The sequence below is a fragment of the Odocoileus virginianus genome, chromosome 12 (genome assembly GCF_023699985.2).
Source record: "Odocoileus virginianus isolate 20LAN1187 ecotype Illinois chromosome 12, Ovbor_1.2, whole genome shotgun sequence".
Taxonomy (NCBI): domain Eukaryota; kingdom Metazoa; phylum Chordata; class Mammalia; order Artiodactyla; family Cervidae; genus Odocoileus; species Odocoileus virginianus.
The window spans coordinates 10,497,223-10,523,776 of record NC_069685.1 but is presented as its reverse complement, the minus strand read 5'-3'; the positions used below and the strand labels follow the sequence as shown (position 1 = coordinate 10,523,776).

The following is a 26,554-nucleotide window of genomic DNA, read 5'->3' as shown; positions in this document are numbered from 1 at the left end:
GTCTTTCCCATTCTATTTTTTTCTTCTATTTCTTTGCGTTGTTCACTTAAGAAGGCTTTCTTATCTCCTCTTGCTATTCTTCAGAACTCTGCATTCAGATGGGTACATCTTTCCTTTTCTCCTTTGTCTTTTACTTCTATTCTTTTCTCAACTATTCTGCCTTTTTGCAGTTCTTTTTCCTTGGGATGGTTTTGATCACCACCTTCTATACAATGTTATGAACCTCCATCCATAGTTCTTCTTCTAGATCGTAAAATAAAAATAAGAGCTGAATTTCAAAAAGCCTACCTCCTGAATTTTCTATGTCCTAAAAACAATGGCTATTACAGGGCATAGAATAATTTCATGCACATACTCATAGCTCAGTCTTACACTGGTGAGATCAGCTTTCTGTCCATTTGTTACTTTTAGTCATTTTTAGTTACTTTTATTTAGGGCAAATGAAACAATGACTTTAGTCACTGGTGCTATAGTTAATTGACTGGAAACACTCATCCATTCATTGAAAAATACTTAAGTGGTATGTACCAAATACATCTAACAACCAAATTGTACAAATAAACAAATGTCCATAGTCTTTTATTCTAAATAAAATTTAATTGTGATTCATAAGACCTCTACAAGTATAGCTCAAATTTGAGTCATGTAAATAAAAAGTGATAATTCTACAATATTGTTGTAGTAGCCTAACTTTTCAATTTTCTTACTGAAAAAATATAAAATGAAAAACTTTCAATAGTTTCACATATTGAAAATTATGTTATTTTCATGTTCATTTTCAAGATGGCCCTTTGAAATAAAATAATGAGAATTAATTTCTATAAAACCATATTCAATCAATATTTTCCCTGTCCATCATAATCCAAATCTCAAACTTAAGCACTCTCTATATAACTTAAATCTTACTCAACAGAATTTAGATCTGGTGGATTCAGACATAAAATATTTGCTTTAAGCATGCTTTTTTCTTTTTCTGTTAAAGATAACATTTTCCCATTATAGTAAGAGTATATGGTCAATGTAGAATATTCAGGAAAGAGAAAAAGTCATTAAAAGGAATATTTTAAATTTAATACTAAGACCTACAAGTAAAAACTAAAAGCATTTTGGTATTACATTTTAATAATTTTTGTATCCTACTTTGCTACCCTTCTTTGCTATTAATGAGTATTTAACCATGTTGTTAGATATATTCTTGGAGAATGTGATGGTCAATCACTAGCTCATAATCTATTTAATTATAAACCATATTTTACTCCAATTCCTCTCCTTCAGAGAGTAAGAACAACCAGGAGAAGGAATAAGGCCACTGCCACCCGTGACATCACCAGTTCACCATCTGCCAGTCGGGCACAGGATCACATCTGCCTCCCCTTCAACCCCAGCAGGTGTAGAGACATGATGAGGTCTGTCTGGTCACCCCAGGTCAGAATTTGATGCAGTCTTGCTAGTTCAGTCATCTGATATTCTGAACAGAAGGCCATAGTTCACATGTTCATATGGCATACTAGGGTAGACACTTAACAGAACCTATTTTCGACAGTTAGTTCCTCTAAAACAGTTCATTCTGAAACCCCCAGCATACAGGTCTGTAAAGGCCTTAACCGCACATGGCTGTCTGGGTCACTATTCATTCCTGATGTTTCCTAAGCAATGGATATCTCAGTGAAGGCAATTATTACATGACCAATCCAACAGCCACTAGACATAATGACTGCCCTACTCAGGGGCAGCAGACACCTTTTATTTTGCTCTCAAGACCATATATGTACCGATTAAAAGCAGGAATGTTTGCACAGGCCCTGTGAAGGGAGGTGATGAATGGTATGTCTGAACAGCTCCGTCTCTGGCTTGGTGTCATTGAAATGCCACACTCCTCACTGAAGTCCGTTGATAAGCTGGGCAACTTTTATCAGCAGACGTTGTATCAGAGGACTCGAGCTGAAAGTTAGCACATGGGGTGTTCTGTCAGCACAGAAGGCTTATACCATTAGTAGATCTAAACAGAGTTTAGATCATGGAGCCAAACAAAAATCTAGGTCATTAAATGCGAAAAGAAAAGCTTACAATGACTCCAATCTAAATAAAATTCTGTTTTGTGAGAACCAAAGAAATTAATCTTGCAGTCTAGGTAATAAAGAAACAGTGACTATTTCTCTTTATTACCTAGAAAAAGAAAAGTGTTGTTTTATGTACATTATTTTAGTACCATTTGGGCAGATTATTCTTTAGATTATTTGAACTAAAGCCTTCTGGGAGGGATCTAGTGTATTTCTATGAGCCAAGTAGGGATTTTTTATGTAAAAACAAAAAAGCCTCTCCAGTTTCTCTGGAGAGCTCGTCCCTGGAGACTAACTAAACATCACATTGCCATATGATCTTGCAAATGTAAAACACTGAAAGAAAATAAGATGCCTGTGGGAATCCTAATTCATGAGACAAAATTCAAAAAAAATTGATCACAGAAATTTAAACCCTTGATATTTATAAAACACAATGTAAAGTAAAATATAACATAGTTTTCACTTCATAAAATGGATGCAAAATGAACTGGAGAAAAATTCAATATTTTCCTTCAGGGACCATCAAAAGCTATGATATCTTCCAAATATTCACCAAAGTTCAAGGCTAAGGGGAAACATATGTGAAAAGCATTTGATAAATATATCTGAGTTCTCAATAAAGGAGAAATAGAACAAGTTTGCCTAGAGTACACGTGAGCCTGAGAAGAGAAGCTTTGGACCTATTCCACAATCCATGTATTTTTAATGTGAGAATCAACACTGACTAAATTTAGTTACTTTACTTATTATTGGTAATGCCAATAAAAAAGGGAATTCCTGGAAAATGACATTTTAGAAGAGAAAGGCATGAAGCAAGGGAAACAGACAAAACATAACTTGAATAAGACAAATGTAATCATCAATATATAACTATGATCATAGGAAAATCTCTAAGGAAGTCATATGACTTCTATCTGTACTTTCAGAGAAAATACCGGTAGCTAAAAAAGTATCTGTAGGTAACTCTCCCATGGGACATAAAACCAAGAAAAAAAGTGACTTAAGGGATTAAAAAGCAGGGAAGAGTAATATCATGCCAGAAATGTTAAGGAAGTGTTAGCAGAGATCATGTGCAAAGAGCACAGGGGAAGAAGAGGCTGTGGTAGGTAGAACAATGGTCCCCTCGAAGATAGCACACCCTAGTCCCCAGAATCTGTAGATATGCTACATTACATAAAAAATGGGAAGCAAATTTACAGGTGGAATTAAGGTTGCCAAACAGCTGATCTTTAGTGACACTGTCCAGATGGCCCTAATGTACTCACAAGGGTCCTTCAAAGTAGCAGAGCAGAAGAGGAGGTCAGAGTGATGAAGATCCCTTCTATGATCCAGCGACCCCACTCCTGGGAATATATCTGGAGAAAACTAATTCAAAAAGGTATGTGCACCCCGGGCTCACAAGCACTATACACAATAGCCAAGTCATAGAAACAGCCCAAATGCCCAAACAGGTGAATGGGTAAGGAAGACGTGGTATATACACACACACTGGAACACTACCCAGCTGTAAAAAAGAATGAAATAATGCCGTTTGCAGCAACATGGATGGGCCTAGAGATTATCATCCTAAGTGAAGTAAGTCAGAAACAGAAATACAAATCAATACTAAATGATATCGCATGTGGAATCTAAAGTATGACACAAATGAACTTATCTGTGAAACAGACTCACAGACATAGAGAGCAGCCTGTTTGCTAACAGCAGAGGGGGTGGGTGAGAGAGGGACTTGGAGTGTGGGATGAGCAGATGTGAACGATTACCACACGATGGGTAAACCACAAGGTCCTACGATATAGCACAGGGAACTGTATTCAGTATCACGTGATAAGTCATAATGGACTCGAATATGAGAATAAATGCACATATGTTAATATGTATAACAATCACTTTGCTGTACAGCAGAAATTAACGTAATATCATAAAGCAACTATACTTCAATTTTAAAAGTTATTTTTAAAAAAGAGTAAGAAGGGCTTGACTCATCCTTACCGGCTTTGAAGATGAAGATAGGGGACCACAAACTGAGGCATGCAGGCCTGTAGAACCTGGAAAAGGTGAGGAATCATGACCTGTGCAGAGCCTACAGAAAGGGATGCAGCCCTGCCAATGCCCAGTGTTAGCCCAGGAAGACGTATGTCAGACTTCTGACCTCCAGAACTAATGCATGTGTGTTTATGAATCACTAAGTTTGTGGTAACTTGTTTGGGGAAACAATAGGAAACTAACAGAAAGACCTCTTAAGAAAATAGCATGGAAACAGATAGAGGAGACCCTCAAAACAATAAAAAGATCTTTTCAGAAGCTCCTAACTGGAAGATAAAGCTCTGAAAACAAGAGAAGCTCTCAGAAAAGCAGCAGCACCCAACTTGGAAATTCCCCTTGCCCCTAGAATCAGCAGCAATCAAAACTACTGTGATGAAAGGGCCAACACCTTATAGATCGAGAACATCAAAGAAAGCCAAGAGTGGAGTGAGAGCTCTCCAAGACTTGAGGGGGAGGGCGGTATTTTTTCCTGGGTGTGGATGGCCACAGTACAAATAAGGAGACACAGATAAGCCACATCGCTGATGTGGAATGACCCAGCAGAAAGATGGATACAGTAAACTGCTTCTCCAAAACAGAATGCTCACCTACTGGGAAGGCCTGAGAGCTGTAGCTCGCCACCTCCACCGCTCCTCTGGCAGCCCTGCTACTGAACAAGTCAGGCAAACTTACATCAACCAGATGCTGGACGTAGGAACAGAGACAGTCCAAGGCTGCAAGACGCAGCTCCGCCTGCCACGTGTGGGTCTGAATAGCATATATCATGCAAGATACAGAGGCATTACAGAAAGAGAGAAATATTAGTCAGAAAGATACCCTATGCTTTCAAAATGCAGAATGTGAAATAAAATACAAGATGAAGAAACAACAAGAGTGACATGAAAAATGAACTGTTAAAGGACAGTAGATAAAAATCTTCCTCCAAGGAAACAAAATCTGTTGGTGACATTAAAATACTCATCAGAAGAGAATGAAATAGAAAATGAGACCAAATAAATGACACAGAGGACAGAAAACAGACATTCAACACACAAATGGTGATTAATTTTGAAAGAAGAGACAAAAAAGAAGTACTATAATTAAGATGTAATTACCAGATACATTACTGAACTGAAAAAGATACTAATGTGCAAAACAAATGCATTTACCATAGATGAAGTAATGACACTAAGGAAAGATGAGCCTTTAGATATATTCTAGGGGAAGAGAATTAAATTCCAAGAATAGAGAACATAACCAGAGTCCAGGCAGATGGAAAGAGTTTACCTAAGATTTCTTTTCCTCAACCTTATAAACCATTGATAACGGGGCAATATCTACAGAGATTTTAAGAAAAAGCTTAGATCTTGTGATTTTATCTTTAGCCAACTAATATTATCAGTCATTTACATACCAAAGCATTGAAAGATACATACAAAGGTATATCTGACTTTCAAAAGAAAGCAAGATACATACAACTAGATTAGTCTTGCTCACAGAAGTCCCATGACCTCACACCCTCTTCCTCCATAACACCCCAGCCACCCTGGTTTCCCTAAGTTTATAGAAGTAGCAGTCTCTCTCCCCACTTTCTTATTTAACACATACAGTTGGTACTAAGGGAATGAGTCTGCTGACATCTTGATCTCCGACTTCTACTCCACAATTGTGAGAAAATTAATTTTGATAGTTTAGATCACTGAGTTTGTGGTATTTAACTATGGCAACCCTGCAAATTAAACAAAAGACAATGACAAATGGCAATACCCACTGAGCCTAAATGCACAGCTGGTGAGAGTTTAAACCAGTACCACTGTTCTCAAGAGCAATCTGCAGCCTAGAGCCAGTACATCCTAGAGCTGATGTTCTTTTCCCCAGAAATGCCACGCAGGACATTTAGCCTAAGAAAACTATAGGGACTATATATGTACACACATATCATATTTGCATATATGATGTATATAAAATATATTCAAATATATAAAACATATAAATATACTATATAAAAACATAAGGAAATAAAGTGTTAGTCACTCAGTCGTGTACGACTCTTTGTGACCCCAGGGACTGTAGCCCACCAGGCTCCTCTGGCCATGGAGTTCTCCAGGCAAAAACACTGGAGTGGGTACTCATTCCCTTCGCCAGGGCATCTTCTCAACCCAGGGATTGAGCCCACGTATCCTGCAGTGCAAGCAGATTCTTTACTATCTGAGTAACCAGGGAAAATTTGGAAAACTCAGCAGGGGCCACAGGACTGGAAAACGTCAAGAAAGGCAATCCCAAAGAATGCTCAAACTACCGCACAATTGCACTCATCTCACACGCTAGTAAAGTAATGATCAAAATTCTCCAAGCCAGGCTTTAGCAATATGTGAACCTTGAAGTTCCAGATGTTCAAGCTGGTTTTAGAAAAGGCAGAGGAACCAGAGATCAAATTGCCAACACCTGCTGGATCATCAAAAGAGCAAGAGAGTTCCAGAAAAGCATCTATTTCTGCTTTATTGACTATGCCAAAGCCTTTGACTGTGTGGATCACAATAAACTGTGGAAAATTCTGAAAGAGATGGGAATACCAGACCCCCTGACCTGCCTCTTAAGAAACCTGTATGCAGGTCAGGAAGCAACAGTTAGAAGTGGACATGGAACAACAGACTGGTTCCAAATAGGAAAAGGAGTACATCAAGGCTGTATATTGTCACCCTGCTTATTTAACTTATATGCAGAGTACATCATGAGAAACGCGGGGCTGGAGGAAGCACAAGCTGGAATCAAGACTGCCGGGAGAAATATCAATAACCTCAGATATGCAGATGACACCACCCTTATGGGAGAAAGTGAAGAAGAACTAAAGAGACTCTTGATGAAAGTGAAAGAGGAGAGTGAAAAAGTTGGCTTAAAGCTCAACATTCAGAAAACTAAGGTCATGGCATCCAGTCCCATCGCTTCATGGCAAATAGATGGGGAAACAGTGGCTGACTTTATTTTTTGGGGCTCCTAAATCACTGCAGATGGTGATTGCAGCCATGAAATTAAAAGACGCTTACTCCTTGGAAGGAAAGTGATGACCAACCTAGACAGCATATTAAAAAGCAGAGACATTACTTTGTCAACAAAGGTCTGTCTAGTCAAGGCTATGGTTTTTCCAGTGGTCATGTATGGATGTGAGAGTTGGACTATAAAGAAAGCTGAGCACAGAAGAATTGATGCTTTTGAACTGTGGTGTTGGAGAAGACTCTTGAGAGTCCTTTGGACTGCAAGGAGATCCAACCAGTCCATCCTAAAGGAGATCAGTCCTGGGTGTTCATTGGAAGGACTGATGTTGAAGCTGAAACTCCAATATTTCGGCCACCTGATGCGAAGAGCTGACTCATTTGAAAAGACTCTGATGTTGGGAAGGATTGAAAGTAGGAGGAGAAGGGGATGACAGAGGATGAGATGGTTGGATGGCATCACCAACTCGATGGACATGGGTTTGGGTGAACTCCGGGAGTTGGTGATGGACAGGGAGGCCTGGTGTGCTGTGTGTGGTTCATGGGGTCACAAAGAGTCGGACACGACTGAGCAACTGAACTGAACATCAGGGAAGCCCTAAAAATATATATTTCTACACTGTTTATTATATTCTGTACTTTTATATTATGTAAAGAGCAATAATAATGAAGATACCTTTTAAAAGTGTGATTATTTGATAAATATTGTGTGTCATTTGAATAGTTCACTTCAGGATATACTGTGTATTTTCTCATATTAACTAAATATTCTTCTATATTTTTAAAATGGATGTCATGCTATGGTACAATTATTTACATATACCCATTGGATATATGTATATAAGTAAAATATATTATTTATATTATACACAGATACTTCAATATAAAAATATTTATAAATATATCAAATGGGTATATTTACAAAAACAGAAAAAGAAAGGAACACTCATAGTATCCTATATCAGAACCTGAGATGATTTTCTACTAACTAGGAGGCCAATAAAACTGTATTAAAAATACAATCAGTGTCCCACCTATGCTTTGCCCACCTGAAGGTCAAGAATATTCCCCCACCCCTTGCATCCAATTTCTGAACTCAAGGTTTACGCCAAACAAAAGCCAGAAAAACTGTTTTCCTATTAACCTGGAAAAGTTTTTATAGCAGGCCTTCTCCGTGCCTTGTACTTTAATCATCTTCTCATTTACATCATAGGAGGAGCTATTACCTTGAGAAAACACTAGTTGGATTGTGTATTATCAGTGACATATTGCAATAAAGGAAATATAATACCCACAGTGTTAGAATTGAACACAGGGCCAAGAAGACCCTAGTACTTGTGTTTATAGTTATATTGTTATTGATGCTATTGCATAAGCATTTTTGTTCCAAGATCAAGGAGCCTGGAAATGCGAGATCTAATTCAGTAGGGAATCACATTAAGAATATGCACAGTTTTCTGCAATTGAAAACTGCAAACAGGAACAAGATGGTGGAGGAGCAGGTGGATGTGGAGTACCTCTCTCTCCACAGATACATCAGAAACATACCTTCAGACACAGAAATGCATGCAGAATACCAGCTGAAAGCGGCCAGCAGTACCTGACCAGAGGAAAAGAATATATAGAAGCGCGCAAAACTCAGTAGGACAAAATAAGTAGGGGGAAATACAGGAGTGTTAGTAGGACTGGACCTGCCCTCATCGGGTGGGGGAACTGAAGCAGGGGTCTGATCCCCACAGCGGGGCAACTGTCTGAGTCAGAGGAGAGACATTTAAGGCTGAGTGGGAAACAGGTGACCTGCGGCCGCCTAATTGGAATGAGAATCAGACAGTCCTTGCTGCAGTCATGCATACCCCAGACAGGGACGAGGGTCCCCTGGAAGGGCAGTGGCCGGGAGCTGGAGTTGAGGGATTGTGGAGTGATCCCAGGGTGAGGGCTGATGTTGACTGTGGAGACGGATTGAGGGGAGATGAGGTTGTGGTGGGAAATGCCTGTGGAGAAAAGCCAGGCAGCCATGGAAGCCAGGCCATACAGCTGAGTCCTGCGCAGTGGGTGGCGCCATCACCATAGCCTCTCTCCCCCTACAGGGCAGCATCGGCAGCTGAACAATAGAAAGGCTGGCCCATCAAATGCCTGAGGCGCTGAACTACAGAGCAGGATCGCATCCAGGGCGCCCCTTTCAGTGCCTGACACGCTGATCTACAGAGTAGGACCCCAGCCAGGGTGCCCCTCTATGTGCCTGACGGGCTGAACCACAGAGAAGACCCCAGGCAAGGGAGCCCTGTAAGGGCCTGAATGGGCGGAGCTACAGAGAAAGACCGGCCAAAGAGGCCTGCGGATCACCAGCTACAAGAGGCTCAAAAAAAGACTCTGATAGGGCCATAGCTCCTGAGGCAGAAGCAGTCCGTGTCCCTGCACGCTTGGCGCCGCCAGAGTCCCCACAAGGCAAGCAGCTGCGCCACCTTCACGCCCAACTCTCACTGGGGAGAAGCTCCCACAGGCAAAACACGTCTTCCGTATATGCGCACAGGGTCGCTTCAGTTGTGTCCGACTCTTTGAGACGCTGTAGACTGTGGCCTGCCAGACTTCTCTGTAAGGGAGGGGGGGTTCTCCAGGCAAGAATACTGGAGCATATTGGCCAAAACCGGTTGTCATCCTCTCCTAGAGCACTGTATTTCCTGCTGCCCTAGCCGTCAACCCCCTGAGTATCTGGTGCTGCCAGAACCCCTGTGACCCAAGCAGCGGCACCACCTCCACACCCGGCCCTCACAGGGCAAACCCAAGTCCTCCAGGGCAGCCTCAGGAGCAAACGCCAGTGGACAACCCACATCCAGAGGTGGACATAAAACCACAATTGAAACCCAGGGGCAGTGTGGCTAAGGAAGAAGACCTAAAACCTTCCCACCATCTGTACAAGCTGCTGATTAAATCCACACAATCAATTAGGCAAACGCTGTGTCTACGTAATATATTAAAGGTCATTGAGAGCTCCCATGAAAGAAAATACACAGGTTCTGACAGCTGTGGACATCAGAGACAAGAACACACAGGAGTAGGACCAGATTAGAATCTGAGCTGCCCCCACAGCAGGTCCAGAGACCAGCACGGTGTCGAGGGCATCCTAGGAGGTGAGGTGGACTGACTCCCAAGGGACAGGGAAAGGACTCTGACAGCAGTGATCCAAGAAAAACCTTTATCATTCTTAGGTTTTGACCTGCTCCATAGATTCTTTTGGATTTTTTTTCTTTTTTTTTTTCCTTCCTCCCCCCCCCCGTTGTAGATGTCAATTTTATTGGCACTATGAAATCTAATTAAGCTTTTGAGCTTGTTTTTTTTTTCCCTCAGTCACATTTTTTATTGCTGTTATAAACCTCTGCCTCTACATTGGGCTTTGCAGTTCTATGGAGTTTTCCTTTTTTTTTTTTTTTCTTTTCTCCTGTTTCAATTTTAATTTTTTAAGCCTGTTATTATTTTTTCTATATTTATCCCTTTGTCTGCTCTTCCTACTGTTCTTTTCCCCTTGCAGTTAATCTTTAATGTATATAAATCTTTATCTACCTCTATTTAACTTTGTATATTTATTCTTTCTTTTCTTTCTATCGTTTCTGCTCAACATATTTGTTAGTTTTGTTTTCATTGCTTTATTCCCCAATTGGCACCTTGTTCTAGTTTTGTTTTCCAGTTTGTGCTTAGTTAGTTTTGTTCTTAACTAGTAGATATAATTTTTGATTTCCTTTGTTTTCCTCGTCAATCTATTGTACTTTATTTTTGCTGGACTGTTTTGATTTTGCTTATGGGTGTAGAAACAAATGACAATGAAAACACGATAACTCAAAACCTATGGGATGCAGCAAAAGCAGTGCTAAGAGAGAAGTTTATAGCAATACAATCCTAACTCAAGAAATAAGAAAAACATCAAATAGACAACCTAACTTTACACCTAAAACAACTGGAAAAAGAAGAACAACAACAAAAAAAAACAACCCAAAATTAGAAGAAGGAAAGTTACCATAAAGATGCAAGCAGAAATAAATGAAAAAGAAATGAAAGAAACAACAGTAAAGATTAATAAAACTAAAGCTGGTTCTTTGAGAAGATAAACAAAATTGACATGCCTTTAGCCAGACTCATCAAGAAAAAAAGAGAGAAGAATCAAATCAACAAAATTTGATTTGAAAAATCAAATGAAAAAAATGAAAAAGGAGAGGTTATAGCAGATAATGCAGAAAAGGATTATAAGAGACTATTATGAACAACTATGTGGCAATAAAATGGATAACCTGGAAGAAATGGACAGATCCTTAGAAAAGTTCAACCTTCCAAGACTGAACCAGGAAGAAATAGAAATTAGGAACAACCCAATTACAAGCACTGAATTTGGAGTTATGATCAATAATCTCTCAGAAAACAAAAGCCCAGGACCAGATGGCTTCACAGGAGAATTCTATCAAACATTTAAGAGCTAATGCCTAGCCTTCTAAAAGTCTTTCAAAAACTGCAGAGGAAGGAACACTTTCAAACTCATTCCACAAGGTCACCATCACCCTGATACCAAAACCAGACAAAGACAACACAAAAAAATAAAACTACAGGCCAATATCACTGATGAATATAGATGCAAAAATTCTCAACAAAATTTTAGCAAACAGAATTCAGCAACACATCAAAAATCTCATACCCCATGATCAAGTTGGGTTTATTCCAGGAATGCAAGGATTCTTCAATATACACTAATCAATCAATGTGATACACTATATTAACAAATTGAAAGATAAAAACATATGATATTCTCAGTAGATGCAGAAAAGGCCTTTGACAAATTCAGCACCCATTTATGATTAAAACTCTTCAAAAAATGGGCATAGAAGGAACCTACCACAACACAGTAAAGGCCATGTATTATAAGCCTACAGCAAACATTATTCTCAATGGTGAAAAACTGAAAGCATTCCCCCTAAGATCAGGAACAAGACAAGGGTGTCCACACTTTCACCACTATTAGTCACCGTAGTTCTGGAAGTCCTAGCTACAGCAATCAGAGAAGAAAATGAAATAAAAGTAATCCAGATCAGAAAAGAAGAAGTAAAGCTCTCACTGTTTGCAGATGACATGATACTGTATGTGGAAGACCCTAAAGATAGTATCAGAAAATTACTAGAGCTAATCAGTGAATTTAGCAAAGTTGCAGGATACAAAATCAATATACAGAAATCATTTGCATTTCTATATACTAACAATGAAAAACTGGAAAGAGAAATTAAGGAATCAATCCTATTAATGATTGCAACAAAAAGAATTAAATATCTAGGAATAAACTTACCTAAGGAGAAAAAAGAACTATACACAGAAAATTATAAGACACTAATGAAATAAATCAAAGATGACATAAACATATGGAAAGATATTTCATGTTCCTGAGTAGGAAGAATAAATAATGTGAAAATGACTATACCACCAAATGCAATCTACAGATTCAATACGATCCTAATAAATTACCAATGGCATTTTTCAAAGAACCAGAACAAAAAATTTCACCATCCATATGGAAACCCCAAATAGCCAAAGCAGTCCTGAGAAAGAAGAATGGAGCTGGAGGAATCAAGTTTCCTGACTTCAGATTACACTACAAAGCTACAGTCATCAAGACAGTATGGTACTGGCTCAAAGACAGAAATACAGACCAATGGAACAAGATAGAAATCCCAGAAATAAACCCATGCATCTATGGGTACCTTATTTTTGACAAAAGATGCAAGAATATGCAATGGGGCAGACAGCCTCTTCAATAAATGGTTCTGGGAAAACTGGACAGCTACATGTAAAAGCATGAAATTAGAACACTTGTTAACACCATACACAAAGATAAACTCAACATGGATTAAATACCTTAATATAAGACGAGAAACTATAAAACTCTTAGAGGAAAACATAGGTAGAATACTTAATGACATAAATCAAAGCAAGATCCTCTATGACCCACCTCCTAGAGTAACGGAAATAAAAACAAAAGTAAACAAGTGGGACCTGATTAAACTTAAAAGCTTTTGCATAGCAAAGGAAACTATAAGTAAGGTGAAAAGACAATTCTCAGAATGGGAGGAAATAATAGCAAATGAAACAACTGACAAAGGATTAATTTCCAAAATATACAAGCAGCTCATACAACTCAATGCCAGAAAAACAAACAACCCAATCAAAAAGTGGGGAAAAGTCCTAAACAGACCTTTCTCCAAAGAAGGCATACAGATGGCTAACAAACACATGAAAAGATGCTCAACATCACTTATTATTAGAGAAATGCAAATCAAAACTACGAGATATCACCTCACACCAGTCAGAATGGCCCTCATCAAAAAGTCTACAAACAATAAATGCTGGAGAGGGTGTGGAGAAAAGGGAATGCTCTTGCACTGTTGGTGGGAATGTAAATTGATACAGCCACTATGGAAGATGGTATGGAGATTCCTTTAAAAACTAGGAATAAAATCACCATATGACCCATCAATACCACTCCTAGGCATATGCCCTGAGGAAACCAAAACTGAAAAAGACATGCATCCCATTGTTCACTGCAGCACTATTTACAATGGCTAGAACATGGAAGCAACCTAGATGTCCATTGACAGATGAATGGATAAGGAAGTTGTGGTACATATACACAATGGAATATTACTCAGCCATAAAAAGGAGCACATTTGATTCAGTTCTGATGAGGTGGATGAACCTTGAACCTATTATACAGAGTGAAGTGAGTCAGAAAGAGAAAGATAAATATCGTATTCTAACACATATATACGGAATCTAGAAAAAAGTACTGAAGAATTTATTTACAGGGCAGCAATGGAGAAACATAGAGAACAGACTGATGGACATGGGGAGAGGGGAGGAGAAGGGTGAGATGTATGGAAAAAGTAACATGAGAACTTACATTACCATGTGTAAAATATATAGCTAATGGGAATTTGCTGTATGGCTCAGGAAATTCAAACAGGGGCTCTGTATCAATCTAGAGGGGTGGGATGGGGCAGGAGATGGAGGGAGGTTCAAAAGGGAGGGAATATATGTATACCTATGGCTGATTCATGCTGAGGTTTGACAGAAAACAACAAAATTCTGTAAAGCAATTATCCTTCAATAAAAAAATATTTTAAAAAAAACAAAGAAAACTAAAAAGAGTAGAACTGATGAATAGCACAAGGTTTTATTTTTAGATACATGTCCATTTTTAGAAAAACACAGGTGTAATATCTTAGGTATGCAAATACACAGAGTCACAAAAGATTTAAAGTGTAAATAGTGTTATGCAAAACATTATGGTAAATAGATGGTAAATGTATACAAAATTGATTTCTTGGAAAATATAAATTAAAGAAAAAGTCAAATGAAATGAACAGTTAATACATGGCTATCAATCTAGACACTACAGAAATTGAGATTAGTGTTTAGAACACTAGGAAAGAACAGGTCAATCTTTCTCATCTTCCTTTTCCAGTCAATCACTAAGTTTTGCTGACTCTACTCTCTCAATCTCTGCTACATGTCCCTCCCTCCACCCTGCATCAACACCACCACTTTATCTCAGCTCATCACCTGTGTAAGAACAAGGGGTTCAAGTACTCTCATTTCTCCAAACCCAGCGCCTAGCAAGGGACCTGGAATTAGACAGGGAATCAGCCAATGTGTGCTGAAAGTCTGAAAGACCACAGTGAAGCAGTCATGAGCCAATCATAAAACACAGGTTGATTACAGGAGTCTTCTGGTTTGGTAAATTTGGTGGAGAAATGCATACATGGTGTAAAATTCTCGGTCTAATAGAGATGATGAAGGAGAACAATGGTGTGTTCATCTGGCTGTAATTTTAAGGATTTTCAATCTTAAAATTTCAAAGAGTCTTTATGATGCATGAAATAAAGATGACTGGGTGGGGCAAAGCTCCATCAGGTTCAAAACGTCTTTGTTTCCCTGGTGAGGTTCTAAGTACTTTGAGGTAACAGATTTTGTTTTCTTTCTTTCACATCCTCCCTGGTGCCTTACACTGTAGATGGCATAGGTCAAGATTTTCATACTTCTCTAAATGTGCCTTAGATTGAATCTTTCTACCCCATTTAAAGTTATCCCTTAGGCAATGTCTCCTCTTTCCAATGTTATCAACTTTTTTACTCTCTCTCTCTCTGAATTATTCCCGACAGCATATTATCAGGATATTACTTCTCAAATCTTAACACATACACCCCAACTTTCTTGCCCCTTATTTCACTTTGCCACTAGCAACTATCTTATGCCTTTGCTTTAAAACTTCGTGAAAGAGTCATCTCTACTGCTGTTCCCTATTCTTCTCCTTCTATTTCCTCCCAGTCACAGGCAGCACACACTATCTCCTGAGAATACCCATGACCACCATGGTGCTAGATCCAATGGTGGATTCTCCCCAGTTCCCACCTGACTCAGTGACTGATTAGTAGTCTTGGATCTGTTGTTGCTCTTTATCTCTTGGCTTCCAGAACAACATTCCTTTTTTTTTTTTTTGTTCTGTCTCACTGGATCCTCCTCAGTTTCCTTTCTGTTTTCTCTTTTAATTGATTTATTAATGATCCATGGCACATACACCTCTCCTTTATTTACATTTATTCTGGTGATTTAATCCAACCTCATGATTTTAAAGATATTTTGGAATCCTTCAATTTATATTTTCAACAGTCTTCAACTCCAGATTCATATACAAAACTGCCTGCCTCACATGTCCTCTTGAATTTTATTCCCTGGTGGCTTAGAGGGTAAAGCATCTGCCTGCAATGCAGGAGACCCGGGTTCAATCCCTGAGTCAGGAAGATTCCCCTGGAGAAGGAAATGGCAACCCACTCTAGTACTCTTGCCTGGAAAATCCCATGGACAGAGGAGCCTGGGAGGCTGCAGTCCATGGGATCCCAAAAAGTTGGACACGGCTGAGCGACTTCACCAGATTAAAAAAGTACAGAACTCAACTCCTGATATTTCCCCTCAAATACATTTCATCTGGTAGCCTTCTTCCTCTCAGTTAAAAGCATCCCGATCTTTATAGTTATTCAAACCAAAAAACTTGAATTCTTTCTTGATTATCTTAATCACACACATACCCACATCCACTCCATCTTTAAATCCCATTGGCTCTCTATTCAACATTTATCTGGAATCTGACACCTGTATCATCATCTCCACAGTTCACTATCCTAGTCTCAGCCACCATCATCTTTCACTTAAATTACTGCAACAATTTCCTACCAGCTCTTTATCGTTCCCTTCCTCTCTCCTTGCCTTTTACAGTCTGTTCTCAACACAGCCTCCAGAGTAATCATCTATCTCTCAAGACTCCTCCTGTCTGCCATTTCCCACAAAGTAAAACCCAGTCTTAACACAGCCTCAAAGCCCTCCAGGATCTACCTACCCACATCAGTCCTCTGAGAGCAAGGCCTACTCTTCCCATTGTTCACTCCTCATCAGTCAGAAACCTGTCACTTGGCCACAGCTCACTTCAAGGGAACCTGAGAAAACAAGCCTTTCAGGTGGGCACATTGCCACGCGACAAAGTCAGGAGATGAAAAATGAATATTAGGGAGGTAACCAGCAATACCAGGCACAAACGATTATCTTATTTTTCAAATAATGAAACAAAGTCTCAGAGATGTTAAATGACTTTCTTAGACATTCAGTAACTTTCATAGAAAATAATTTAGCTATAAAATGATAAAAGGAATTCAAATCATAATCTGAGTCCACATTCCCTTAGCCTTCTACGACACTGGATGATCTCCCTCATTTAATAGAAAATGATAAGCCTTTGGATGGTTTTGAGTTGAAAATTTGTTCCTCAAACTGTCTTGCCTGAAATAGGCATCTCATATATTCTTTGTTTGTTTTAGTAACAGAACTCTGCTTTTTTAGTTTTAACAATGGTGTGTTGGTTTCTGCCATACAACAATGCAAAGCAGCTGTAACTATACATTAAAGAGATGGAAATATCAGACCACCTTACTTGCCTCCTGAGAAACCCATATGCAAGTCAAGAAGTAACAGTTAGAACCAGACATGGAATAACAAACTGGTTCCAAATTGGGAAAGGAGTACATCAAGTCTGTATATTGTCACCCTGCTTATTTAACTTATATGCAGAGTACATCATGTGAAATGCCAGGCTAGATGAAGCACAAGCTGGAATCAAGATTGCCAGGAGAAATATCAAAACCTCAGACATGCAGATGACACCACCCTTATGGCAGAAAACAAAGAGAAACTAAAGAGCTTTTTGATGAAAGTGAAAGCAGAGAGTAAAGAAACTGGCTTAAAACTCAACATTCAAAAACTAGGTCATGGCATCCAGTCCCATCACTTCATGGCAAATAGATGGGGTGGAAATAGTGACAAACTTTATTTTCTTGGGCTCCAAAATCACTGCAGATGGTACTGCAGCCATAAAATTAAAAGACGCTTGCTCCTTGGAAGAAAAGTTATGACCAACAGAGACAGTATATTAAAAAGCAGAGACATTACTTTGCCGACAAAGGTCCATCTAGTCAAAGCTATGGTTTGTGCAGTAGTCATGGATGGATGTGAGAGTTGGATTATAAAGAAAACTGAGCACTGAAGAATTGATGCTTTTGAACTGTGGTGTTGGAGAAGACTCTTGAGTCCCTTGGACTGCAAGGAGATCAAACCAGCCAATCTTAACAGAAATCAGTCCTGAATATTCATTGGAAGGTTTGATGCTGAAGCTGAAACTCCAATACTTTGGCCACCTGATGCGAAGAACTGACTCATTTGAAGAGACCCAGATGCTGGGAAAGATTGAAGGCGGGAGGAGAAGGGGACGACACAGGATGAAATGGTTGGATGGCATCACCGACTTGATGGACATGAGTTTGAGCAAGCTCTGGGAGTTGGTAATGGGCAGGGAAGCTGGCGTGCTGCGGTCCATGGGGTCGCAAAGTCAGACACGACTGAGCCACTGAACTGACTGAGTGACCCTCCTCTGTCCCCCCATCCCACCCCTCCAGGTCATCACAGAGCACAGACTGGGCTCCCTCTGCCACACAGCAACTTCCTTCCAGCCAGCCAGCCCACACCTGACAGTGTGTATATGTTGATGCTACCTTCTCCATTCGTCCTACTATCTCTCTCCCTCACTGTGTCCTCAAGTCCATTCTCTACATCTATGCCTCCATGCCTTCCCTGCAAATGGGTTCACCAATACCATTTTCTAGATTCCATATATATGTGTTAATATACTATATTTATTTTTCTCATTCTGACTTACTTCAATCTGTATTACAGGCTCTAGGTTCTTGATGGTGATTCAAATTATTAATACATTTTCAGACAATATCAATCTTTGTGTTATCTGTTCTACAATGAGATTTTTTAAACTCATTTGCAGCATTTATGTGTTTCATCTCTCCATAGCTACTGGAGTCTCTAAAATATTTGCTTGCACTTTAACAGTAACTTTAGTTCAGATATTTTCAATCTAGGTGATACATCCTATTCCTCTATGCAGCTTTTAAAATTATAGATTTCTTCTGATTTTGATCTAAGTGAGTTAGGTTGGCCTGCGTAACTATTAAGGGTAAGCATTAATAAAAAAATTTCCCTTATCATTTTAATGTGAAGCCAAATTTCAAATTCCCAGGTTTAATTACATAGTCTTAATGGACAGGGAGGCCTGGTGTGCTGCGGTTCATGGGGTCACAAAGAGCCGGACACTACTGAGCGACTGAACTGAACTGAACTGAACAGCTCAGAGCTCCTACACAGAGATTCAAAGTCTCCTCATGAGAGGATGACTATAAAAGTCTCCTTCTCCATCCATCACCTCTAGCCTTCCTCTGTATGCCCCAGCTTTAACACAGGAATGGTCTTTCCTGTCACTGCTATGAGGTTTCATATTTCCATCCTTATAGACATGTAGCTGCTTTGAATCCTTGATTCTCCCTCCATCCCCTCATCTGTTAGTCAGACTACTTTTTCCATCAAGCCATCATACACATCACTGTCTCTGTACAGAGATCTCCCCCACTGCACCATTGCAGAGAGTGCTACAGCCCACCAACGACTGCTTCTCCACTTCACTGTGAAGACTGCACTGATATTCTTAGAAGCAGCTGCCAATTTTCCAGCTGCCTTGCATCAAGGTGGAGCCATGTAACTGGTTCTTGCCAATGGAATGTGGATATGTGACACACATCGTTTCCAGGAAGAAATCTGAATATACTCCATGGATTGCCCCCTCCACCCCCCCGGCTGGGTAACCCCAGGGTGACCTCTAAAGTACAAGATGGTGGAGATACAAGGTAGAAGCAGCCCCAGTCTCTGACTCATTGCCTGGAGAGAAGCCAGCCAGGAGAGCTGCCCATTCTGGGTCGTCAGCAGTGGATTTTACATAAACAAAAAATATATTTTCTCTGTATTAAGCCAGGATTTGGAGTTCTTTTTGACAGTAGCTTCTCATATCTTGAAACATGAACTGTGTCCTCTACTCTATTTAATACCTTCTTTGCAGAATGACATTTATTTCTTTACATGTTTGTCTGCCTTACTTGCTTGCTTGTGGGTTACTTGTACCCTGAGCCTTGAGCCCAGCATAGGGGAGGCTCTTATTGAAGACTGGTGAGTTGAAGTCAATAAAGAATACTAAAAGAAAATACCAATATATTGATTCTAAATAAGAACTTGAAGGATAAGATCACTGCCTGAATTTTAAAAAAAAAAAAAAGAATACTAAAGAATGATGTAGTAGGATTCCACAATACTGCCCACGACCCTGCAGCTATGGTGCCTAAGAGCTGTCTTTCCTTCAGTTGACACAGCTGTCCTAATCCCATGCTCAGGATGCCCTGATATGTTAAACCCTCCCTCCTATCAAAAGGATCAAGTTGATTTTTTTTTATCACCTCTATCCTGTGCATCATATCTGTAGCTATCTGTATTTGCCTGGATGCTATACTTTAATCTACTGGATCAATAAATCCATCTACTGAAACTTTACTCATTCTTTAATGAATTCCCAGGAAAATGAGTCCCTAGCACCCATGAACGTTGCATGAATGTGGCATTTTATTAATGTTGCGAATAGATAACTTACTTTTAGTTCTTGGTGTGTCCATTTTCCTCTTAGATTCCGTACCCATTAAAGGCAAAAGCCTCTTGCGCCTCTGTATCCTGAGCAGCTACCCCATACTTTGCCTGGCACAGGTTGCATGAATGTTTTTAGTTGGACAGCATGGAACTAATCGAGGAGTAGATTTAAATACAAGATTGTTGATTACTCTCTAATAAAGTGGCTCTTCTATTAGAAATACTTACAACCCTCTCTATTCAGATTGAACAGCCATTAAAGCACAGTTGCATATTCATTTATATATACGGCTGTATTCATCCAGTAAAGAGCTAGAGATTATTTTTGATCAGTAAGAGACCTTTGATTTCCCAGGCTAATAAAATGTGTGTGTGTGTGTGTGTGTGTGTGTACACATATCTCACTGTGTATCTAAGAGATGAAGCTGTTTGTAGCTTCCTTTATCTTTAAAGGTTCAAGTCTCAATTGACTTTGCAGCCTATTCCAAAGCAAAGTTCCCCTTGAAAATTACCCACTGAGAAAGAGAGAGAGTAACAGAAAAGAGGAAAAAATGCCCTAAGCACAGTAAAAGATTAACACATTTTCCCTCCATTTTGTGCTTGGCCAATGTGAAGATGTGGCTTTTGGACATTGTTAATAATAGAGTACACTTTAATAAAATCACTTGTTTTTCAATCTATGTGGAAACCACATGAGAATTTTAGAACCTATAGGTTGTTTTCAAAACTGCATGTCTCATATAATATTTACTCTTACTGGGATTATTTAGCTTAGGAAACTTTACTGTATCACTCCAAAATTCTTTGCATTCTAAAAAGACTGGGAGGTCTCAGGAACTATGATTTCCTCTGTGTCTCTCACAAGGTACAAGCTAATTGTGTACTTAATTTAATCATGCTGGCTTTTCACTATTAAAAATAAACTCTTAGTTGTGCAAATCCAACATCATCATATATAATACCACATTCCTTCCTACCTTTCAAACTTCATCAGCGTTGCTCAGCTTTATAACCAAATTAAGAACACATGTGTCAGACTTAGCTATCGGAAACCAGAACTGTTCTTAACTTTAATTTACACAACATCCAGGATTTCTTAAAGTCACTCCTTAAAACTGTACTTGGCCCTCTTCCCTCCTTGATCTCCAAGTTTCAAATAGATTACCTGTGCATTCGGAGTCCACATTTAGAATATGTAAAAGAAAAAAAAAGTGCCACATGTATTTGCCAAGTTGTCCTGACTCTGTTCCACTGGATCAGCCTCCCTCTGTCACAAACCAAGCTTAGGAAGAGTCCAGCTCATATTTCTAGGGAGAATCTGGCTTAAGTTTAGGCTGTCAGAGGATTGGAAGATTGCCCGGTGGTTGTAAAGAAAAATTTGTTGAAAGATATGTTCATGGCATTTTTGCGCCTGTGTGTGTGCCTCCAAGTCAGAGTTATGAGGAAACTTCCTTATTAGGAACAAACCAAAATCCCAGGATTCCCAGAGACAGAGGGGAACATGCAACAAGGCATATTGCCTTAGCAGATATTTAACAGAACATGAAGGAAACAAAAGATACTGCTTATACATGACATGGAATCCCACACGCAACCAAGAGAGCAGCCCAATCAATACCGGGAGCCGTGGGATGTGGTCCCGGATCTGGGTCTCAGATCCTGAGAGACAAATGTGGGGGGTGGGGTGGAGAGGGACCACAGGCAGCACCTCAGTTCCTGCCTCTGGAGTTGGCATCTATGCATCTTCTAGTGCCTCAGTCCTCACACTGGCCAACCCTGGCCAACTATGCGGCAGGGTGTGGCCATATAAACAACACACAGTCCTTGGACAAATCACAAAGCTAGTGGGTCAGAATCATCACAAATGAGTCATTTAATCATTCAAAGTTGATTTTTGTAAATACTCCAAGTTATTCCCAATCACAGTAAAGAATGAGAACCATTACTTCGGTGCTAATCCTAACGTGAGGCCAGAATTAAAACTGAGGGGACAGAGCTAAAGATTCTGGAGCTCAGCACCAAGTCACCCTTCTTGATCTTCTCACGGTGACTTAGCGTCCCAAGTCTGAGCAGTGAATGTCACCTTTTCGTTAAGACACAGTCTCCGTCTTGTGTCTTAGTTCACATAATTGGGATGTTGTCTTAGTCCTCCTTGACTCCCTGCCTACAAGCTACCTAAAACTCTGGTCCCCTTCAGAAGGTCAGTTCTGCGGCCCCCTAGTTGGAAGTCTACTCTTGAAATGTTCTGTGGCTGAAATCCCCCTTTCTGATGAACTGGCCTGCCTGCCCCAGATGAAACTGACACTCGTGGCCCCTGAGTTATCCTTTACCATCTGACACTTACCTATGAGAACCATCAGCTGCCTGATGTTTTTGCTGCTTCCCCCAAATCAAGGCTACCACCTACTGCTTATCACCAGAGGCTTCAGATACCATAATCTGGACCATCTTTTCTTTTCACCTGGCTTTGGCCTCCAGAAGCACCATAGCACTAAATGGATGGGTTGAGCATTGTCTCCTTCCTCATGCTATTACAGTTATCTGGAACTGTGGAGTTGGAGAAGACTCTTGAGAGTCCCCTGGACTGCAAGGATATCCAACCAGTCCGTCCTAAAGGAGATCAGTCCTAAATGTTCATTGGAAGGACTGATGCTGAAGCTGAAACTTCAATACTTTGGCCACCTGATGCAAAGAACTGACTCATTTGAAAAGACCCTGATGCTGGGAAAGATTGAGGACAGGAGGAGAAGGAGATGACAGAGAATGAGATGGTTGGATGGCATCACTGACTCAAGAGACATGAGTTTGGGTGAACTCCGGGAGTTGGTGATGGACAGGGAGGCCTGGCGTGCTACAGTCCATGGGGTCACAAAGAGTCGGACATGACTGAGCAACTCAACTGAACTGGACCATGTCTAATCATCTCAAAATTAGGCTAAGACATTTTCTAAGGGAACTTTCTGCTAAAAAGTTCTACAGTGCTTTGATTTGTGTGTGTGTGTGCGCGCGCATGTTAGTCACTCAGTCATGTCCGACTCTTTGTGACCCCATGGACTGTAGCCCACCAGGCTTCTCTGCCCATGGAATTCTCCAGGTAAGAAAACTGGAATGAGTTGCCATTTCCTCCTCCTGTGTTTTGACTTAAGCACTTTGAAAACACATGAAGATGTGAAGCAGGAAAGACATTTATGAATGTGTGGATTTCTGAAGTTTGCCCACATGGATTGGTGAGACAAGGCTACTGGAAATGGAAAGATGAACAAAGAGACAAATAAGCCTGGCAAGTTGGGACCTTGGAGGCTCAGGCTAGAGACTTAAAATGAGGGTTACCAACTTTCCCAGTTTTCTGGGACTGAGAGTTCCTGGAATGGGACTTTCAGAGCTCAAATTGGAAAATTTCCTGACATACTTGATGAACTGGTCATCCTAGGACTTGAAATTGTTTGGAGCTGTACTGAATCAAAGATTCGGGATATGAAAGAATTGGACCAAAAAGGAAAGGATATTAGATTTTCTATTATATATATGAGAAAATATGGAAAGATCAGAATTCATTCATAAAACACCTTCTCTGTGTCAGACACTGTACATACATATATTGTCTCTTCCAGTCCTCACAGCTATCTTATGGAGCAGTTCTTATAGGCTTCATTTTACAGATGAGCAAACAGAAGCACATATAGGTAAGCTCGCAAAACTAGCAAAGTGTAAAGCCAACCTACAAACCCAGGCAATTTGGTTTTATCCATTTAATGACCTCAGTTCTCTACTGCAATGCATATAGACTGCAAGAATGCTAGTTACAGGAAACCATAACTACTGCTTCTTAGTGTAACATGCTCATTTAATTAATGGTAAACTAGTGAGAGTTAAACCATAAAGAAGGTTGAGTGCTGAAAAACTGATGCTTTTAAACTGTGGTGTTGGGGAAGGCTCTTGAGAGCCCCTTGAACAGTAAAGAAATTAAGTCAGTTAATCCTAAAGGAAATCAATCCTGAATATTCATTAGAAGGACTGATGCTGAAGCTGAAGCTCCAATACTCTGGCCACCTGATGCAAAGAGCCAACTCACTGGAAAAGACCTTGATGCTGGGAAAGATTGAGGGCAGGAGGAGAAGTGGGTAGCAGAGGATGAGACGTTTGGATAGCATCAGTGAACATGAATTTGAGCAAACTCTGGGAGATAGTGAAGGACAGGGAAGCCTGGAATGCTGCAGTCTATGGGGTCTCCAAGAGTTGCACATGACTTAGTGACTAAATAACAACAAACTAAAGATCAGAGGATTGTGAGAGATTACAGGATAAGACATACAATCTGGGCTTGATCCCTACCTCTGCCACTGACTAACTGTGTCATTTGTACAGATTACTCAATTTTCCTAAAGCTCAATTACTTCACCTGTGTAATTAGAATAGCAATATCTACTTATCAGGGAGATTTCAGGATTAAATAAGACAATGGATATAAAGCATTGAGGAGAGCTCCTTGCATAAATAATGGATCCATAGATAAAATTGCTACTAGATTTATTGTTAGTAGTTGTAGTAGCCAGTATAGCAGAGTAGTTACTACCAATAGCTACTCTTACTAGTACTACTGCCTAGTAGTTACTACTACTATGATTACACCTTCTATTACATCATCATCATCATTATGATCATGCCAGATCACACAGCTGTCAATTACAGAAACATATTAAAATCTGGTTGCCTAACTTAACACAATGACATACGTTCTTCCTTAGAGAAACAACATTAAAATCCAACCTGAGGAAGCATTCAATAAAAATCCCTAGCATCCAAAAGATTACTCAGAATGTGGCCATAAAGTTGCAGATAAAGACATACAATAATGTAAATGGCATAGGGCACGAAGAAGCAAACACAATGCTACGAAACCTTGGGCATTAATGATATTTCTTTAGAATATTCTCCAAGGACAATACGGGCCAAGTGCACATATTAGGTTGGGGTTTATTTTTTATTTCATTAGGGTTCTGTATGTGTACTGTGAATGCATTGAAGACTGTCAGTCCTTCTGGATTTTGTAGCACAGATTTAAGAGTGTAAAGACACAGGGCCCACAAGCTAACTCAACAGAAGTCTAATTTTATGGAGAGCCATTACTGTCAAAATCAACAAAATAACAGACCTAAATGAATTTCAGCTCTGTGAGGGGATTTCAGCTTAGAAAGAAGTCATCTCTCTCTCTTCTCCATTTGACACAGTGAAATGTTATTAGCACATGTTCAAATGTATAAACATTTCTAAATAGAGATACATGGTAGAACAGTTTACAACACTCTCTTTGTCATACACAAACCATTCCTCTTAATCATTTTTATTATATAAGAAACATATGCTATTAGTGTGAAAATTTTACAAAATTAACTAATTAAAATAAGAAAATGAAAATCATCCCTAAATCCCACAATCTGAGATAATGATTTGTAAATACTTTGTTGTTTATATTTTCTTTTTCTAAGCAAATAAAACTCCATATGGAAGTAAATATGCACATTTTAAAAGTATCAAACTACAGTCCTTTTCCCCATAGCAACATAAAATAAATATATTCTCATATACAGTACACAGAATAATTATATGCCATACCATGGTTCTAAATAGCTGCCTGACAATCCATATGTTAATACAACATAAGTCACTTGTCAATCTGCTGTTCAAAAATAGTCGGGTTGTTTACAATTTCCTGCAGTTACAACGCTTTTATAAACATCCTTGTTTACATACTTTGGCACACTTGTCTAAGTTATTTCCTTAGATATAAAAAAATTCCTAGAAATGGAATTTCTAAATCAGATAATGCACACTTTCAAGGGTTATTAACACATACTTTGTATTAAGTACTATGCACAGATTCATACTATGTGTACATAAATACTGACATATTTCTCTACAGAACCAATCCTCTGATTTGCACTTCAGCAGTGGGTGTAAGCAAGCTTGCCCCACTGCCCTTTACAGTACAGTGAGCTGCAGCTTGCCTGCGGCTTGCCTGGCTTCCAATAGAAAAAGTCTATGAAAACATTCTCATCAGTGCTACCTTTGTGACACAAGAGAAAGACAAGAGACAACACCCAGCTGCTAGGAGGCCTTTCTGCCCCACCCAACGGCTAACAGCTGCTGGCAACACCCACATCTAGTGTGAAGTCACAGGCTATCAAAGGAAAACATCAGCCAAATATAACAAGGCAATTGAGAGCTGCTGGATACTACCAGAAAGAAAAGTCTGTTTTTAAATGCCTACTGTTTTGCCTTAACAAATAGGACTGGGGGTGGGGGGGGTGGGGAGGGAAGGTCTAGCTACATTTGGCAAGTAAGAATACTTTTTCCCCTAAAAATACTGAAAAAAAA

The 26,554-nt window shown here is 39.6% G+C and overlaps 1 long non-coding RNA gene across 1 annotated transcript; it reads right to left on the bottom strand.

Moving 5' to 3' along the window:
• Nucleotides 1-1,704: 1,704 nt before the first annotated feature.
• Nucleotides 1,705-26,184, bottom strand: LOC139037686 (uncharacterized). Its single transcript, XR_011490518.1, has 3 exons — nt 26,086-26,184; nt 20,187-20,330; nt 1,705-1,941 (listed from the first exon to the last, which is right to left on the bottom strand). It is a non-coding gene; the product is annotated as an uncharacterized lncRNA (long non-coding RNA).
• Nucleotides 26,185-26,554: the final 370 nt, after the last annotated feature.